The 14,561-nt window shown below is 36.9% G+C and overlaps 1 pseudogene across 1 annotated transcript in view; it reads right to left on the reverse strand.

The window, feature by feature from the left end:
• Positions 1 to 10,161, reverse strand: part of LOC143613116 (xylan glycosyltransferase MUCI21-like) — a 78,683-nt pseudogene extending 68,522 nt beyond the window's left edge. Inside the window, exons 1-2 of the transcript XR_013150058.1 lie at positions 9,969 to 10,161; positions 9,771 to 9,863 (exon numbers count right to left, since the gene is read on the reverse strand). The product of XR_013150058.1 is annotated as a xylan glycosyltransferase MUCI21-like (transcript). The remainder of the gene's footprint in view (positions 1 to 9,770; positions 9,864 to 9,968) is intronic.
• Between the last annotated feature and the right edge of the window lie 4,400 nt (positions 10,162 to 14,561).

Below are 14,561 nucleotides of genomic sequence, written 5' to 3' on the forward strand. Positions count from 1 at the left end.
AATAGTACAATCTTTCAAGTAGAATTTCTGTCTCGGTGAAACTAGCTGCTGAGTTTTGTGAAAATGCATGAAACATGATACTTGCTAATTTATTATCGTGTTTTGACCAAATTGCCCTTGAGGGGAATGATTGCAAGATAATTGTCGTGTTTTGACTAAAATGCCCTTGCGGGGAATAACTGCTAATTGATTGGCATAATTTGACCAAATTGCCCTTATGGGGAATAATGGCTAGTTAATTGTCATGATTTGACCAAAATGCCCTTACGGGGAATAATTGCTAGTGATGTACTTTATGAATACATGACATGTATATGATTGCTTACAAATGTAATGTGTCACAAATACACTTGTTAAAGTCACACACGATTCACAAACGAAACACGAAACATGTTATGTGCATAGGTATTATATGCCGGGTCTAGAGACTCGATAATATTTCGACACTTAGAAAAATCTCTTTGTTGTTTTAGAACGCTAGAGAGAGTTTTTCTGTGACGCGCATCTTGGTGATTTAATTTGGGAAATTCTTCGCAAACAGTGAGTTTCACTTACCCCTTTTAAATTGTTTTAAACGCTTTTCACTTGGGGGAGATAACATACTCCGATAAACGCATTTAAGATTTTGTTAGTAAATTATATATCACTTGTAAAGGCTAAGTGGCAAACGAAACAATTGAAGTCCTACACATCGAACCGGTTAATATTTGGAATAGCGAGTCACTGTTGAGTAGTACTACTGGGTTTGACAAACCCCACCCAACGCTAAACTCGACTGGAGGTCGAGCGGGTGTAATTTTGGCTAACACGTACCATGGTCTGGATGTCCTGGTGACAAGGCACTTGATAAACAGTCAGCTTCGGTGTCGAACACTTAGTAATACTTGTTTTATAGGCTAGCTACCTATAGATATATAATTGACATAACACTATCTGTAACTTAAAACGCTGTAACGCAAAACGCTGTAACGCAAAACGCTGTAACGCAAAACGCTGTAATGCAGAACGCTTAACGCAACACGCTGAACGCAAACGCTAATCGCTTTATTTTTATTTAAACTTGTGAACTCACCAACCTTGTGTTGACACTTTTAGTATGTTATTCTCAGGTAGCCGAGGCGGGCGCGCGGTTTAGGAACATGCATTGCTTGAAAAACTTTTAACTATGCAAACTTACTTTTAACTGTTATCATTGGTTTTAAATCGTCCTGCGTGACTTAATATTGTTTTCTATGGTTTTACGCTTCCGCATTAAATTACTCGTAAACGTTTTTCATGGTTTTGAAACTTTGTTTTATGGTTTGATTATAACTGATGATTCCGATCCTGTTAGTTCACACCCTCTGACGGTAAAACTCCGTTAGTGGATTTTGAGGGTGTGACATCAGGCCAAGGAATGTAGGGGAGATCTAGCGGCAAAGGGTGCTCCTAAACCACCTATGACGACTAAAGGGTGTTTCGAGTGTGGTCAAGAGGGCCATTTCAGGAAGGATTGTCCCAAACTAAAACAGAACGAGAACAATGGAGGCAACAGCAGTGGCGGAAGCAATGGTAAAGGTAGAGCTTTCGTCATTGGGTCGGGCCAAGCTCGCAACGATCCGTATGTGGTGACTGGTAAGTTTCCTGTGAACGACTGTTTTGCTTCTGTTTTGTTTGACACTGGAGCTGATAGGAGTTTTGTGTCGAAAGCCTTTAGTAAACTCTTAGACTTAACTCCAACCCCGTTAGATGCTAAGTTTCCTGTTGAATCAGCTGACGGAAAGTCTATAGAAACAACTCATGTACTTGCGGGATGTAAGTTGAAACTGTCAGGTCATATTTTTGATATCGACCTTATACCTTTTACGCTTGGTAGTTTCGATTTCGTTGTCGGCATGGACTGGTTATCCGAGAACCGAGCGGAGATTATATGTCATGACAAGATAGTCCACATCACTACCCCTTCTGGAGAGATCATTTCGATTCAGGGCGAGAAGCGCGGCATGACCACCAGCGTCATCACCCTCATGAAGGCGCAGAAATATTTACGAAAGGGTCATCCGGCAATTTTGGACCATATTTTCGAGAAACCCGCGAAGGAGAAGCGAATCGAAGATATACCGATTGTGCGAGATTTTCCTGAAGTCTTCCCGGAGGATTTGCCTGGACTCCTTCCTATTCGACAAGTCGAATTCCAAATCGAATTGACCCCCGGTGCAGCACCCATAGCACGAGCCCCGTATCGGCTTGCACCGGCAGAGCTTCAGGAGTTGTCCACTCAATTGCAAGATTTGTTGGATAAAGGTTTTATCCGACCTAGCTCATCGCCATGGGGTGCCCCTGTCTTATTTGTCCGAAAGAAGGACGGGACTTTCCGCATGTGCATCGACTACAGAGAACTGAACAAGGTGACGATCAAGAACCGTTATCCCTTACCCCGAATTTATGATCTGTTCGACCAACATCAAGGATCGAGTTACTACTCGAAGATCGATATGAGATCTGGTTACCATAAATTAAGAGTGCGCGAAGAAGATATTTCAAAGACGGCTTTCAGAACTCGGTACTGTCACTACGAGTTTTCGGTTATGCCTTTTGGCTTAACCAACGCACCAGCCGTTTTTATGGATCTCATGAATCGAGTATGCAAGGCGTACCTCTACAAGTTTGTGATTGTTTTTATTGATGATATCCTCGTCTACTCCAAGGACAAGACCGACCACGAAGAACACTTGAGGTTAATTATGGAATTACTAAAGAAGGAACAACTGTACGCTAAACTCTCGAAATGCTAATTTTGGCTTCGCGAGGTTCACTTCTTAGGACATGTGATCAACGAGAATGGTATCCATGTCGATCCCGGTAAGGTAGAGGCCATCAAAAACTGGGAAGCACCTAAGACTCCGACTGAGGTGCGACAATTCCTAGGACTGGCCGGCTACTACCGGCGTTTCATCGAGGGATTTTCAAAGATTGCTCAACCCCTCACCGCTTTGACTCACAAGGGTACTAAGTACAATTGGGGTGACGCGCAAGAATCCGCTTGTCAACTGTTGAAAACCAAACTCTGTAGCGCCCCTATCCTAGCCCTTCCCGAGGGAACAGAAAATTTTGAGGTACATTGTGACGCATCGATACAAGGTCTCGGTTGCGTGTTGATGCAACTCGAGAAGGTTATAGCCTATGCCTTACGAAAACTAAGGATTCACGAGAAGAACTACACGACCCATGACTTGGAACTCGGAGCTGTGGTGTTTGCCCTTAAGATATGGAGGCATTACTTGTACGGTACCAAGTTTACCATTTACACCGACCACAAGAGTCTCTAACATATCTACGATCAGAAGGAGCTGAACATGCGACAGTGTCGTTGGGTCGAGCTGCTTAAGGATTATGATTGTGCCATAAAGTACCACCCTGGCAAGGCCAATGTAGTGGCCGACGCTCTCAGCAGAAAAGAAAACGATAAACCTAGGCGAGTGCGAGCATTACAACTTACGATTCATGCCAACTTACCCGATCAGATTCGCGATGCGCAACTCGAAGCTTTGAAAGATGATAATCTTCCATCAGAACTCATGCGGGGCATGAACAAGCAACTTGAAACCAAATCGGACGGGGTCCGATATTTTGAGAACCGGATTTGGGTTCCACGATACGGAGAGTTGAGAACTCTAGTGATGAACGAAGCACACAAGTCCCGATATTCCATCCACCCTGGCTCAGATAAAATGTACCATGACTTAAAAGCACTTTACTGGTGGCCAAACATGAAAGCCGACATTGCCACCTACGTGAGCAAATGCTTGACTTGTGCAAGAGTCAAAATAGAATATCAGAAACCATCTGGCCTACTACAGCAACCGGAACTTCCAATGTGGAAATGGGAACACATTTCAATGGATTTCATCACGGGATTACCTAAAACACCGACGGGTTGCGATACCATCTGGGTGATCGTTGACCGATTGACTAAGTCTGCACACTTCTTAGCGATTAAGGAATCGGACAAAATGGAAAGACTGTCTCTCGTCTACATGAAAGAAGTAGTATCTAGACACGGAGTGCCAGTCTCAATCATTTCTGATCGAGATTCTCGTTTCACTTCGCACTTTTGGAAGTCACTACAAAGCGCACTAGGTACCCGCCTGGATATGAGTACAGCATACCATCCTCAGACGGATGGGCAAAGTGAGCGCACTATTCAGACCTTGGAGGACATGTTGCGTGCATGCGTGTTGGATTTCGGAAAAAGTTGGGAACCTCACTTACCCTTGGTAGAGTTTTCGTATAATAACAGCTACCACGCAAGCATTAAAGCAGCGCCGTTTGAAGAGTTGTACGGACGGAAGTGTCGATCACCTCTCTGTTGGGCAGAGGTGGGTGACAGCCAAATCACTGGTCCAGGATTGGTACTCGAAACCTCTGAAAAGATTGTTCAAATCCGAAACCGCATGGCGGCAGCACAAGATCGCCAAAAGAGTTACGCCGACAAGCGCCGAAAGTCTCTTGAATTTCAAGTGAACGACCAAGTATTACTCAAAGTCTCACCTTGGAAAGGTGTGGTTCGCTTTGGAAAGCGAAACAAACTCAATCCACGATACGTTGGCCCTTACCGGATAACTGAGCGCATTGGTCCGGTGGCGTACCGACTGGACTTACCAACGGAACTCAGCAGTGTACACAATGTATTCCACGTATCCAATTTGAAGAAATGCCTATCCGATGAAACCCAAGCAGTCCCTCTGGACGAATTGCAAGTTGATGAACAGCTACGCTTCATTGAAGAACCAGTCGAAGTTTTGGATTGGGAAAGCAAAACACTCAAGCACAGCAAGATTCCAATCGTTAAGGTTCGTTGGAACTCGAGACATGGACCGGAGTTCACGTGGGAACGCGAGGATCAAATGATGAAAAAGTATCCTCACCTTTTTGAAGGACTGACCAAAACAGAAACCGCGAAACCCGGCAGACCGTCAGAAATCACCGGAGGTATGAATTAAATTTCGGGACGAAATTTCTTTCTACTAGGGGATGATATGACAAACTGAAAATTTTTCTTACTTTTTCAGACACTCATCACGACTTGACTCAAATTTTCGGGACGAAAATTCTTTAACATGGGAATGATGTGACACTCGTCAATTTCAGGTTAACTCCGTTAACTCAAACTCCGTCAATTCAAACTTAAGATCACTGGATCTATAACGCACATCTCATTACATTTAAAATAAGGTTTTAAATGAAGCTTGACAACTACTACATGTGTAGTCTTTCGGGAATTGCACCGAAACGCAAACGAGTTGACGCAAACCATTGGTGAATAAACGAAAAACAACAAAACAATAATTATGTGATAATCATGTGTTAGGCTTATGTGTTATTTGATAATATCATTTAAAACACTAACTCAAGATGCAAACAAGTTAGTTTAAGCTAGAAAAGTAATATTTAGAAGTGGAGGGGCCTTGATGTAACATATTATTATTAATAATAATAAAACCCTAACTCTTTCCCCCTCCCCACACAACCCGATCGGCCTCCCTTCTCCCTCCCTTGGCTGCCGTCAACAATACACACACATACATACAAGAATTGTTCAAGTTTATTGAAGAATTAAGGTGCTAGGAAGGTATAAACAACTATTCTATGCGTCCTTTATGTTTAATTTTGATTTTGAATGGGTTAATCTAAAACCCTAAGTCACGAAATTGATGAATAAGATGAACTAGGGTTGATTTATGCTAGATGATGATTGATTATGTATTGGTTATTGATATTGATGATCATATGTGATTTTGAACGGTGAAAGATTATTGAATCATTGATGGTTTGTAAACTCTAGAGGGTTACTACTGATTTTTGTGATTAATTATGCTCGTTACACGTTTTGAGATATGTCGTATGCTTAGGATGCATGTTAGATGATTGTTAATGGTTGGTGAGTTTTGACAGCAGTGATTATTAAACTTGAACGATGTGTAACTTGTTGAATATATAAGCAAACTGAGCTAATTATGAGTCTACAAGGTAGTACTCTGAGTCTAGTTTTCAGAAAGTCCAACCACGCCTAATTTGGAGGTGTTTTGGTTGGTCAAACGATTTAAATGTGATTAAAGGTCAAAACTGGTACTGGACAGATTGTAAGTTATGATTAGACAACTGTAACTAAATGTTAATGTGGAAATTGGTCGAGGTTGTTAACACTACAAGGTGCTATGTTGAGTCTAGTTTCTATAAAGTCCAAGCTTGTAATTTTTGGACAAGTAAAGGTTAACTTTTATTATTTTACAAAACTGAAGTGCAAATCTGAATTGTGAGACCTGCTGTTAGGTTGTTTTGTAAATATCATATCTCATGAACTACAAGACCAAATGGGTTGGTTCCACTTCTGGAAGTTAACTTGTTGAGTTAAGAACCTAACCCAATTGGTCTTGCATCAATTGGATTTTTCATTTAACGGGAATAATAAATAACATTCTGTTGCGCATGAATTTGACTGCTGTGAGTTTGTTGTAATGTTTTGATCATTATGAGTAAACTATGTAGAATAAAAATACAATAAAATATGTTCTGGAAACCTAACTCATGTATGCTTTTGTGAAGATTTTTGGTGAATTAATTGAGATGCTATGACCTGTTGAATAGAGTAATCTTTCAAGTAGAATTCTGTATTGATGAAACTAGCTGCTGAACTTTGTGAAAATACATGAAACGTGCTAATTGCTAGATAATTGTTATGTTTTGACCAAATTGCCCTTGCGGGGAATAATTGCTAGTAATGTACACCATTAACACTTGACACGTAAATAGTTGTTCACACACGTAACGTATCACTACTGTGCTTGTTGAGACACACACGATTCACAAACGAAACACGAAACGTATCTTGTGCATAGGTATTATGTGCCGAGTCTAGAGACTCGATAATAGTTCCGACACTTAGAAAATCTCCTTGTTGTTTTAGAACGCTAGTGAGAGTTTTCTGTGACGCGCATCACTTGGGTGACTTGTTTTTGGAATTCTTCGCAAACAGTGAGTTTCACCTTCCCCTTTTAAACTTTTTAAACGCCTTTCACTTGGGGGAGATAACATACTCCGAAACGCTTTTAGATTTTGTTATGAAATTATATATCACTTGTAAAGGCTAAGTGGCAAACGAAACAATTGAAGTCCTTCACACATCGAACCGTTTAGTATTGGAAAATAGCGAGTCACTGTTGAGTAGTACTACTGGGTTTGACAAACCCCACCCAATGCTAAGCTCGACTGGAGGTCGAGTGGGTGTAATTTTGGCTAACACATTACCATGGTCGGGATAGACCTGGTGGCAAGGCACATGATAAACAGTCAGCTTCGGTGTCGAACACTTAGTAATACTTGCTTTATAGGCTAGCTACCTATAGATATATAATCGATATAACACTATCTGGTAACGCTAAACGCAAAACGCTAAACGCAAACGCTTTATTTTATATACACTTGTGAACTCACCAACCCCGTGTTGACACTTTTAGTATGTTATTCTCAGGTAGCCGAGGCGGGCGCGCGGTATAGGATCATGCATTACTTTGAACACTATTGATTATGCAAACTTGTTTTAAACTGTTACTATGTGGGTTTTTAAGTCGTCCTGCGTGGCGCAACACTTGGTTTATGTTTTTACGCTTCCGCACTTATTTTCACTTAAAAGTTTTTATGGTTTGATTATAACTAATGATTCCGATCCTGTTAGTTCACACCCTCTGACGGTAAAACACCGTTAGTGGATTTTGAGGGTGTGACAATACTGTATCTCATCAATATCAACCTCATATTAGCTGCTTATTCTTTTTAAGTTGTTCTTTGCCCTTTTAATGTAGCTATTATTTGCGCTACTTGATTATCCTTTTTTACCCTTTTGAATTTACCCTTATGCTGTTGGAATTATATTTTTCACTTTGCATGCCCGTTTGTTGCATTTTCCAAATATAAATGCACAATATAAAATCTTACTTTCAAAGTCTTTAAATTCATTTTAGCTGTGATTCTATATAATAGCTTAAAGACCAATATAAACTATTTTGAAAATGATCCCAACTAATTTAAACTGGCCCATTTTGCCCCTAGCCAAATGGACAAAATTTTTAAAAATCACTTGATCTCGCACACTTTGTCCGGCTTAGTAGAATTAGGATAAAAAACATTGTTTTATCAAGAAAGTTTTCATATATAAACTTGTGGTGCTCTCGTGATGCTGTCAGTAATACAAAACCTATGGATTCATAATATGAACAAAAGATCCATTATTTACGCCTCAACAAAAATAAATTGAAACGTTATAATTTAATTCTTATAATAAGGCAGGGTTCGGGTCAAAACCAGTTATGATCATAATATGTTTGGGTTAAAACGGGTTGATGTATCAAATGTATCAAATAAGGCCGGGTACCGTCATTAGCTCTTGGGTGGGGCGGTTGTTTATTGATAATTACTTTCTAAAAGAATATTCATTGATCTTTTGCTGACCATCATCGTCTACACATTAAAAGTATGCAAATAATATACATTGAATTATAGCCTTACAGGTGAGCATTAAAACTATTCAAACACACAAATCTATCAAACATGATTTAGGTATAAAACCCTAACTACAAAACAATATAATACCAAAACAAACACAAATTTAGGTGTAAGAACCCTAAATACAATAGTCAATACGAAGATACACATTGATGAAGATGAAAGGTTTACAAAAACCCTGCTTGCATACAAATTAATCAATTAATTGTGACCATGTATATTGTGAAAACAATCATCAAGAACTAAGAATCGTAATCGACCAAGGGAAAATATGATTTACCTAGATGATAATGAATAAATAAGGTACTTTGTAGCTTTAATTGAAGAATTAATCTTCTAACTAAGAATTAATTTCAAGAAACGATAAAAAATCTTAAAATTTAAGAAAGTTTGTTATTAAAAAATTACTCATGCGTAAATTAAGAAAGCTAATTGCAAGCAGAGTCAAATAGGATGGTTCAATTGAAGTGCCACTTGTCATAAAAATAGATCAATTAGGTGCCATGTGGCACAATTATCATTTTTGTATATTATAATAGTAGATTAAGAAGTTCGTCGTTAAAAGAAAGAAGACACTTTTGTAAATTTCATTATCGGACACAATTTTACACTCACAATAATATTAACAAATATTGTTTAGATTCTTACGCCCTTTGATATAAAACAATATCCCACATAGGCCGTTACCATGGTGTCAAGTGTTTGTCTATTAGAGTTTATTGTTTTTATTGTCCAAATTATTGGTTATAAATTAAATGTCATTTTCTTTCCAACTAAATGATTATTTAAATAGTATATTATTAAAATAACATTCTAAATTTCTGGTGGTGGTGTCGGTGGCGGCAACAATGCTGATTACGTGCAATAGATAAATTCATAAAATAATTTTTTTTCGGGGGGGGGGGGGGGGGGGGGTGGGGGATCATAACTAACAATAATAGAGAATCATAATAGCCATACAAATGATTTCTTTAAGACTCCAGCTACATATTTCGTGCTCTTAATATCTCCTAATAAATCATTAAAACATCTATCTACAAGTGTATTATGTGGTTCTGTTATTCTCTGTTTAAAATTTGTTTTTTGTTTTTTTTTGTTAAACATGTCACTATCCTTGCATTTGAAACTTCCTTTTACACCATATAAATCAAGAATGATGGTAATTCTCAATTAGCAAACCCTAATAAGTTTGTGTTAATATGTAAGAGTAAGGAAGAATGAGAAAAAACCTATAAGGGATTTAAATAATGGTTGCATGTTATCTTCCAAAACACCAACTTCTTCTATATCCATCGTAGCATTAATCACCAAATTTCTCGTGCCTACTAAATACACAAAGCACGTAGCATTTTTGTTAAATATAAACCAAATAACCAAAAACCGTACTAACAAACTCCGTTACATATAACGAAAAACATACAACTCACCAGTGTAAAGTTTGATTGGGTTGAAACCGAAAGATTGGGTGTAAAACAAGTAGATGAATGCAAGTAAACAAATTGTCTGAGTTGCACCATAAACTATCCTTCGGTGCCCCTCCATTGATACAAGAAAAGAAAGCTTATGATGCTGAAAAAAAGTGGTAGAAAAGATCACTCATATAGAAAGCAAGATAAGAGAGCTTATGATCCTGAAAAAAAGTGATAGATAAGACCACTCACATAGAAGGGAGGCTTATAGTAATTTCGCCTTTTTAGCGTGGTAGAAAAGATCACTCCAAGAAAGTTGATCCAAATTTCTCCAATAATGTGGTCAAGGTCGCTTTCGACTTGACAAGTACACTTCGTTGTGTGGGTCTCACTTGATGGGAAATAAATACAAAAAGATACTCTTTTTAGCGTCTCGTTAAGTAAAGTGATTAGGAATGAGTCGGACAACACAAACTGAGACCCACAAACACCGCTGGTTCTGGTAACCGCCAGTGTACATGACGACTAGTTGAAGCGGAACGCCAGTTGAGCCACAAAAAATTAAAATGAGACCCACAAACAAGAAGTGAATCTTGACTTTTGATTAGGTTTGATCTATGGTTAATAATAGAGTGGCATTCTTGTAATTATTGGTTTCCTAATTTTAATGAATTTTAATATCAAATGGGTATTTTATTATTATTATTATTATTATTATTATTATTGTTATTATTATTGAATCAGATTAAGAAATGTTGGTGTAACAAAGAACTCCACATTTTTCTCCAAGATCATCTATCAGTATTAAACATTTAAAAAAACCTGACATCAATAGGTAGAAATTTAAAATGCATGGATAATTTCACATCTTTGGTATTTGGTAATAAAGTATTTTAGTTTTATGATATTAATTTCGGTAATGTAGGAATAATAATGTAAAAAGTGTAGGATTAGATTACATTGTATTGGAAAAACTTAAAAAGAAAAAAATGCTTACATTTGCTTAAATATTAGTTACTAGGTTAGTGACCCGTGTGTTACATGGGTTGGAGAAAATAAAATTGAATTTAAAGAATACTAAAAAATTAGATAAAACAATAAAAATATTGCATGAATCCTATAAATTTATCGTTGGTGAGAATGCTGATATAATAAATATAGTTTTAAGTTTAATAAATAAGTTAAAATTATTATACAACGTAAACAACACCAATAAAAAACATAAGCATACGTTCATTAAAATTTTAAATAGAAATAAAAAATATAAACATTAAAAAAGAAGTACAATTTACATGCAAATGAATACGTGTATTCTACTGATGGAAAGTAAGAACATTAAAAAAACATGGTACTACGATGTGATCCAATTCATAAACCTTCCCAGTCAGTTGTGATTAGGGATGAGGTCGAGATGGTACCGGTACCGGTACCGGAAATTCAAAACTTGGTACCGATTTGTCACTTATATAATTTGATAGATTATGAAATGAATTAAGTGTAAACAAAATATGTAACTATATAAGTTTAAATAGGATCCAATATATGAACTACAATGTTCCATAAAATATAATGCAAACGAAAGTCAATACATAAGTCGAATTACAATAAATAAATGTAACTTCTATTTGAATATAGATTTCATAATTCTCTAAATACCTCATTGTATACCACATTTGTAGTTGTATTGACATTACCGTTCTTGTCAAATATTAACAGTTTAAGCCCGTCTCTACTTTTTATTCGAGATAATGCTACATATAGTTGACCATGTGAAAACACTGGCTCCTTCAGAAACAAACCCACTCTGGATAGCGACTGTCATTGACTCTTATTTATCGTCATTGCAAAACATACGGCTAGTGGAAATTGTCTTCGTTGAAACTTAAAAGGAATTTTTTTGTCCGTAGGTGTCAGTGACGTCCTATGTATTTAAACCGGCTCCCCAATGTTAGTTCCAGATATAATTTTATCTTTTATAACATGATTTCCTAGTGACGTCACTTGAAGTCTAGTTCCATTACATAACCCACCTTTTTATATCAAGATTTCTTAATATCATAACCGGAACCCCAACCTTTAGCACCGGTTTATGATTCGGAATACCAGATATTTTTTAGCTCGTTTAGAATAACAGGAGAGTACAATGATTCATCAAATTTTCATTATGATACTCCTCCCTTCCTTTTCATTACCTGAAAAAATCGATAGCAACCGATCATTGATCTCTTGAACAACTTCATTAGTAGGTGCAAGTAGTGCTCTATCTTCAAATAAATTTGGTTCCCTGTAATTTGATAGAATAGAAGGGTAGACAAAGTTAATAAGATCAGAAACGGAATCCAACGAAACTTTAATGAGAAGATCATCAAGAATTTCAATAGGTGTTTCCCCTTCATTGTTTCCACCAACTACGGTACCGGTACCCGTACGGAACCGGTACGGTACCGGGATTGAAGGTAAAAATTCGAGAAATACCGGTCCCGGTCCCGTACCGGTAGCGAAGCTCAAAAAATTGGTACCGATTCGGTACCGAAGGTAACAAATCGGTACCGATTTCGGTACCGGTACCAGTACCGATTTTGCTCATTCCTAGTAACATTATATGATTACAAATAAGACTACTATTTTTTTTTAATTTAAGATAGCTTCATCATGTATTTTTTTTAATTACATTTTTTTGTCATGTATAAAAATTGACTTTATAATACCTCCATATATTCATTCATAAAAATCAAAATATTATTTAACCAGCCCATGTATTACACGGGTTACTAACCTAGTTGTGTAATAAACGTAACTAACCTATAGACTTTAAAGCACATTGCTGATTGTAAAGAATACCATCTGACAAAATTTCCCAACTTCTTTCCCAAATATAATCGGGTCTAGATGAACAATGAGATGTTAACATCATGTCAAATAAATTTCTTAGATTACCATCGAAACCAGAATTACTTGCTTCTTTAATTGCTTCAAATATACTCCATATCATCATCTAATAGGCCACACTCATAGCATGCATCTCTAAACTTAGGGAATACTACACCATTTACAGTGCGAATGTCTTCGAATGAGGTTGGACCTTTTACTTTGTTTAGTAGAATTCTTAGAAAATACGCTTCACCAAGTGCTGGAGATACTGAATGGATTTTACCAACAGAGAACCCAACTTTTCTTTGTTCCCAACATTTGCCCTGCTTTTTCCATATGAATTTAGAAGGAAATTCAATATAATTAAGATTTTTTTCCTCATCATAAATTTGATTACACTCCATCCAAGATGTGAACATTTTCGAAGCCACTGAATATATTTCAAGGATATCTTCAACATCATCGTCCGGACCATAAAAAACTTGTTGCTTTTAGGAAGATGGAACGGAAGCCTCATAACTGAAGGGTATCTATAATGAATATCAAATGAAAAAAATCCTCCAGGTTGCTTCACATGATGAAAGATATCTACAATCATAGTACTCTTTTATTTCATTCACTCCTTCATTTGAATCATCTTCTATAGTATTTTGTACAATGAAAACAATTGTTCTGTCCGGACCCTTATTAATATATTTAAACAAATACTTAATTGTTCCGCTCTGATTGCACCATTCCACGTTAATACGTCCCTGGTTTTTTTTTTAAAATCTTATGGTTATACGGAATCACACTTCTGTTATCTAAGTGAATATCAGACTTGACAACAAAGTTTCCCGAATCTCTTCTTTGTATATAGGAAAACCCTTTGTGTCAACTCAAGTTTCATTACGAAACGTCTTTGGAAATTTTTTTGAGCACTTGTTATTGACCACACAAGAACATTTCATATTATCAGCACCACATGGACCATGGATCATAAAATCGCTTACAAGAGTATACAAATCAGGGTCTTCATTCTTGTCCGGAATCTCAGCGGAAATAAGTGGGTCAATATGTTCAACTGTCGGAAACTTGTTATCGGGATGCATAAATAAGCAAATATGTGCATGAGGCAACCCTCTTTTTTGGAACTCCACCATGTAAACAACTACATATAATTTAGGAAAAATTAATTACGCTTACTGTTAAATAAACACAATATAACATAACATATATATATATGTATATATTAATAACAATAAAAATATTTTAATAAAAAGCTGTATCGGACCTGCTTAAACTTTTCCAAGTAATGCCTTTTCTTTCAAGTCTTTAATCAATGCATCTAACTTGATTTTAAACAATCTGCATAATATATCGGGCCTGTCTTCTGCCTTAAGTGTCGTGTCTTTAAGAAACCTTTTAACTTCTGGCCAATTTGGATTACATGTAAAAGTTACGAAAAAATCAGGATATCCAACCACTTACATAGAGAGATGGCGTCCAAATATTTCTGCATCATGTATCGAGTACCACCGGTAAAAGACGACGGTAATATAACACGTTGTCCAACTTTTGAAGCATCTTTATTTTCTTTGTTTTTAATATTTCTTAGATTCTCAAAAGTCTCACATCTAAGAAACTTTTGCTCTCTTCTAATGTAATAGAGCCGCTCACTTTCGATCATCGTATAAACATCAACTAATTTATATTGAAACAACCTTCTTGAATTAAGAATAGTAGAAAATTCATTTACTC

The sequence above is a fragment of the Bidens hawaiensis genome, unplaced genomic scaffold (genome assembly GCF_021521415.1).
Source record: "Bidens hawaiensis isolate Kalapana, Puna unplaced genomic scaffold, B.hawaiensis_p1.1 tig00036706_1, whole genome shotgun sequence".
Classification (NCBI taxonomy): Eukaryota; Viridiplantae; Streptophyta; class Magnoliopsida; order Asterales; family Asteraceae; genus Bidens; species Bidens hawaiensis.